We start from the raw sequence: 6,040 nt of genomic DNA, 5'->3' as shown, positions 1-6,040 counted from the left end.
GCCCCCGCCCCCCCCCGGCAGGTCCATGACCCCTCACACCCCCTAGGAGCAAAACTGTATCCCTCAGACCCCCTGGGGCAGGGGCAGGTCACTTCATGTGCCCTCGGAGCAGAGCTGTGTCCCTGCTGACCCGCACAGAAGGTCTGTGCCCCATCAAGCACCCTCAGAGCGCTGCTTTTTCCCCTCAGAGCCCCTCAGGAAGTCCATGCCCACAAGCACCCTCAATGTAGGGCTGTGTCCCCTCAGTGTTTCCCACCCCAATGGCTCCATGTCCCTTCATGTGCCCTCAGGGAAGGATGGTGTCTCTTCACACCACACAGGGCAGGTCTTGCCCGTCACGCGCCGTTGGAGCAGAGCTGAGTCCCCTCAGACTCCCCGTGGAGGTCCATGTCCCTCACGTGCCCTCAGGGAAGGATTGTGTCTCCTCAGACCACACAAGGCAAGTCTTGTCCCCTCTTGCGCCCTCGGAGCAGAGCTGTGTCCCCTCAGACCACATGAAAGGTCCGTGTCCCCTTACTCACCCTTGGAGCAGAGCTATGTCCCCTGAGACCCCCTCAGGAGCTCAAATGTCCCCTCATATGCCCTCAGAGCAGAGCTATGTCCCCTCAGACCCCCACGGAAGGTCGATGTCCCTTCAGGTGCCCTCAGGGAAGGATTGTGTCTCTTCAGGCCACACAGGGCAGGTCTTGTCTCCTCACACGCCCTCGGAGCAGAGCTGTGTCCCCTGAGACCCCCTCAGGAGGTCCAGTGTCCCCTCACGTGCCCTCAGAGAAAGATTGTGTGTCCTCAGACCACACAGGGCAGGTCTTGTCGCCTCACGTGCCCTTGGAGCAGAGATGTTTCCCCTCAGACCCTCTCGGAAGGTCCATCTCCCCTCACATGTCCTCGGAGCTGAGCTGTGTCCCCTCAAACCCCCTAGGGAGGTTCGTGTCCCCTCACACACCAACAGACCAGAGCTGTGTCCCCGCAGACCACTCAGGAGGTTCAGTGTCCCCTCACGCGCCCTCGGAGCAGAGCAGTGTCCCCTCAACCCCTCAGGTCCAGTGTCCCCTGGGGCGCCCTCAGAACAAAGCTGTATCCCTTCAGACCCCCTCAGGAGATTCAATGCCCCCTCACGCCCTCGGAGCAGAGTGTGTCCCCTCAGACCCCGTGAGGACGTTCAGTGTCCCCTCAAACGCCCCCAGAGCACGGTGTGTCCCCTCAGAACCCCTCAGGATGTTCAATGTCACTTCACACGCCCTAGGAGCAGAGTGTGTCCCCACACACCCCCATGGAAGGTCCAGTGTCCCCTCATGTGCTCAGGGAAGGATTGTGTCTCCTCAGATCACACAGGACAGGTCTTGTCCCCTCATGCGCCCTTGGAGCAGTGCTGAGTCCCCTAGACCCCCAAAGAAGGTCCATGTCCTCTCACTCATCCTTGGAGCAGAGCTGTGTCCCCTGAGACCCCCTCAGGAGATTCAGTGTCCCCTCAGGTGCCCTCGGAGCAGAGATGTGTCCCTGAAACCCCCTCAGGAGGCCCAATGTCCCCTCACGTGCCCTCAGAGCAGAGCTGTTTCCCCTCAGACTCCCTCAGAAGGTCCATGTCCACTCACATGCCCTCGGGGCAGAGATGTGTCCCCTCAGACCCACTCGGGAGGTTCATGTCCCCTCACACACCAACAGAGCAGAGCTGTGTCCCTTCAGACTCCTCGGGTTGTTCAATGTCCCCTCACGCTCCCTCGGAGCAGAGCTGTGTCCCCTGAGACCCCCACGGAGGGTCCATATTCCCTCACGTGCCCTCAGGGAAGGATTGTGTCTCTTCAGACCACACAGGGCAGGTCTTGTCCCCTCACATGCCCTTGGAGCAGAGCTGTGTCTCCTCAGACCCCCTTGAAAAGTCCATGTCCCCTCACTTGCCCTCTGGCACAGCTGTCCCCTCAGGCCCCCTTGGGAGGTTCATGTCCCCTCACACACAGAGCAGAGCTTGTCCCCTCAGACCCACTCAGGAGGTTCAATGTCCCCTCACACGCCCTCGGAGCAGAGCTATGTCCCCTCAGACCCCCTCAGGAGGTCCATGTTCCCTCACACACCCTCGGAGCAGAGCTGTGTCCACTCAGACCCCCTCAGAAAGTTCAATGTCCCCTCTAAGGCCCTCAGGACAGAGTGTTTCCCTTCAGATCCCCTCGGGAAGTTCAATGTCCCCTCACACACCATCAGAGCTGAGCTATGTCCCCTCACCCCACCTCAGGACTTTCAATGTCCCCTCCTGCGCCCTTGGAGTAGAGCTGTGTCCCCACAGACCCCCGCAGGAGGTCCAGAGTCCCCTCACACGCCCTTGGAGTGAAGCTGTGTCCCCTCTGATCCCCTTAGGTGGTTCAATGTCCCCTTACATGCCCTTGGAACAGAGCTGTGTCCCCTGAGAGCCCCACGGAGGGTCCATGTCCCCTCACGTGCCCTCAGGGAAGGATGGTTTCTTCTCAGACCACACAGGGCAGGTCTTGTCCCCTCACGCACCCTCGGAGCAAAGCTGAGTCCCCTCAGATTACGATGGAAGGTCCATGTCCCCTCATGCGCCCTTGGAGCAGAGCTGTGTCCCTTCAGACCCCCACAGAAGGTCCATGTCCCATCATGTGCCCTCAGGAAAGGATTGTGTCTCCTCAGACCACACAGGGCAAGTCTTGTCCCCTCAGGTGCCCTCGGAGCAGAACTGTGTCCCCTGAGATCCCCTCAGGAGGTCCAATGTCCCTTCACATGCCCTCAGAGCAGAGCTGTGTCCCCTCAGACCCCCTCAGGAGGTTCAGTGTCCCCTCCTGTACCCTCAGAGTAGAGCTCTGTCCCCTCACACCCCCATGGAAGTTCTATGTCTCCTCACCCGCCTTCAGAGCAGGGCTGTGTCCCCTCGGACAGCCTCGGCAGGTCTATGTCCCCTTATGTGCCCTCAGAGCATGGTCGTGTCCCCTTCTTCCCCCAAGGAAGGTCCATTTTCCCTCACAACCGGTCTGAACAAGGCTCTCATCAGACCGCTGGACTGGGTCACGTCCCTTTCATCTTCCAGGGAACTCAGTCCCCTTTCTCCTCATTCTGTTCTGTCCTACCACCGCCCCAGGTTGAGTGGTAATGGGAGTGGACTGTCAAAGCCTGCTCCCTCTCCGCTGACACATGGGCCCCACTTAGTCTTTCCTTCTCCACAGGCTTGCATGTTGTGGGTCATTAGAGGCCTCTCTTCGATGACCCTGGACCCTCTAGATCCTGCTCTGAGCTGAAGCTTCCTCTTGAAGCCTGGCCTATGTTCTAGGGGCCCCCAGCAGGGTACATTCCTCCCATGGGTCTTCAGAGGTCCCTCTCTCAGCCTGGGCTGGGGGGAGACAGGCCAGAAAAGGCCGGGCCTGTCTTCATGCCCAAGACAGGTGGGAGCTGGAGCTCGTCTTACTGGCCTGACTTGGAGTCTGGAGCAGCACCATGAGGTGTCCAGACACCGTGGCCAAGGAGGCTGATGAGTCAGGGTCTTTTGGTCTCCTCCTCCCTGCCTGCCTGCTGCCCGGCTCGGCTGGTGTTTACGTGTTCCCTGCGGCTTGGCTGAGCTGTGAGGCCTTGAAGGGAGAAATGACCACCTGGCTTCAGCCCCTGTTCAAGGCAAACAGGGTCCTGACTGCCTGCCAGGCCCTCTGAGGGCTCCCACTTCCTCTGCCAACACCTGGATGGCCCAGGTGGGGCTCAGGGTCTCTCTGAGTGGGGGGGCTGGCCCTGGCCCAGGAGCTCCAGGTCTAAGGGAGGAGACCTTGTCCTGGACTAGGAGCTTAGACTGATGTAAGAGGTCCAGTCCTATCCTGGACATCCAGCCCAGTCTAAAGGGAGAGGCCTGGCCTTGTCCTGGGTGCAAAAATCCTGAGGAAGGAGGGCCAGCCCTTGGGCAGGAGGTATCCAAGTGGATATGGGGGAACCTTGCCCTGCTTGGGATCACCAAACCTGAGAGGGGTACCCAGCATGTCTTGGGGGCATTTAGTTCAAAGGGAAAGCACAGCCCTGTCTTGGGGGTTCATCTAAAGGGAAGGTGGTAACAAGTCTGAGGGGTGAGTATAACCTTGTTCTGGGGGGTGCCCGGTCTGTGTGAGGGGTGACCATAGCGCTGTTCTGGGGGGTGCACAGTCTGAAGGATGAACACAGCTCTGTCCTGGGGGTATCCAGTCTGAGGAGTAAACACAGCCCTGTCATGGGGTGGAAGAGGTCCTCAGTCTGTGGGAAGAGGCTAAACCATGTTCTAGAGGAAATCCAATTTGAGAGGAGAGGCTCCACTCTGCCCTGGGGGGGCACCCAGTCTGAAAGGAAGACATAGCTCTGTCCTAGGGGTGGCCAGTATGAGTGTTTCAGGGTGAGTAGGTCTGTGGACTCTACTTCAGAAGCCTCCTGAGGAGGAGTCTGGGCTGGAAGATGGGGCCCTGAGGCCCAGCCAGCTGGGGGCCTCAGTGACTCTGCCTGTGGGGTGGGTGGGATGAGTTGCCCTGAAGGCCCATTGATCTGGAGGTCCCATGGCTTAAGCCCTGGAGAGGGGCATCAGACTCCCCTGGGGCCCGGCGGGGGGAATGGGGGGGGTCTGTCCTGCTTAGGTCTCCTTCCCCCAGTCAGTACCTCATCTAGGACGCTTCCAGAACAGTACTTCCCACCCCTATCCCCATTCCCCACCCCACCCCCCCCCCCGGCCACCAGCCCCCTGCAAGGCTACCTCTCCCCTGACCTCTGTGTAACCTTCTCGGGCCTCTACATTGGAGCATGTTGCTCACACCTTGTTGCTCTCCCTCTAGAACTTCCAGTGGCTCTCAGCATTCACAGGAACCCTTGATGCTCAGCCTGGTGGCTCAGTGGGCTTCAGGTCCTGCCCTGTGCCTCTCTCACACCATTCCAAGCAGGTGGTGCCACAGAGAGCTCCATGGGTGCACCAGGCCTTTGGATAGCTGTTTGCCTTGCCCACCATCTAGAAGGGCAGGCGGGCAGGACCTGAGGCCTCTGAGTATGCCTACAGCACCCACCAACTGAGTTTGTGGTCCTGGCCTCATGACCCCTCTCCTAGCCCTCCGTGTGGGGCGGGGAGCTGGAAGGGAGTTGGAGACAGGGAGCACTCCCCAGGTGCTGAGTCCATGGAGAAGAACAAGGGTTGGAGCTGGAGATGAAAGGAAGGAAGGGCCAGGCAGGGGTACCAGCTTGTGCATAGGCCCAGAGGCAGGGCCATCTTCAGGTCTGAGCAAGAACATGGAGTGGAGAGGCAGTTGGCTCAGTTCTCAGAGTGTCAGGCCGAGGAGGGCCTGTGCCATTCTAGAGTCCAAGACTGTGGTGGGCAGGGGCTGAGGGGGCAAGTAATGTGGTGGGTGGGTGTCGGGTGGGGATGCTAGTGACCACCTTGGATCCACAGTGGTGGATGTGCTGCGCCTTGCAGACACCCACCCCAGCCAGCCTCTGCCCTCACGTCCCTGGCTCCCCTACAGTTCCTTAGCCAGAGCAGAGACCCCAGCCCACTCCTCACCCGATGGCCTTGGCACTGCCCTTGCACCCTCTGTCTGGTTGCTAGAGGTGTGTCAGGTCCAGGGTAGGGGCTGGGGATCACGTTTGGAGGGTTCCCTGAGGGCCCCAGCCTCCAAAGGGCATAGTGTGGCCACTAGACAGGCAGGAAGGGGCCTGTAGCAGGGCCCAAGGCTTGGGGGTGTGGCCAGGGACCCAAGGGATCTGCTGTCAGCCCTGGGTGACAGTGACTGGGGGCCAGCAGGAGGAGAGATGGCCTGGAGAAGCCTGGGCCAAAGCCAGCTTGGGTGCCCATGGAGCCTGGGTACAAGTGCAGGGAGCAGCCGAGGTGACAACTGGAGACAGGGGAAGGCTGGGGCCCTCCTCCTGCATGGGTCCACTGGGGTGCTGATGACCCAGCAAACTTGAGCTTCTCTAGGCTTAGACAGGGGCCTCTCTCAGGCCCTTTCTGCCGGGCTGGGTCCCAACCCCCCAGGGACTGGCCCATGGTTCCTAGACCTCCTCCTGAGGTAAGACCAAGAACACCCCCATGGCTCCCAGCTCCTCCCCT

The sequence above is a fragment of the Eubalaena glacialis genome, chromosome 7, assembly GCF_028564815.1.
Source record: "Eubalaena glacialis isolate mEubGla1 chromosome 7, mEubGla1.1.hap2.+ XY, whole genome shotgun sequence".
NCBI classification, from domain to species: Eukaryota; Metazoa; Chordata; class Mammalia; order Artiodactyla; family Balaenidae; genus Eubalaena; species Eubalaena glacialis.
The sequence above is the reverse complement of the archived record's forward strand: the minus strand, read 5'-3'. Positions refer to the sequence as shown.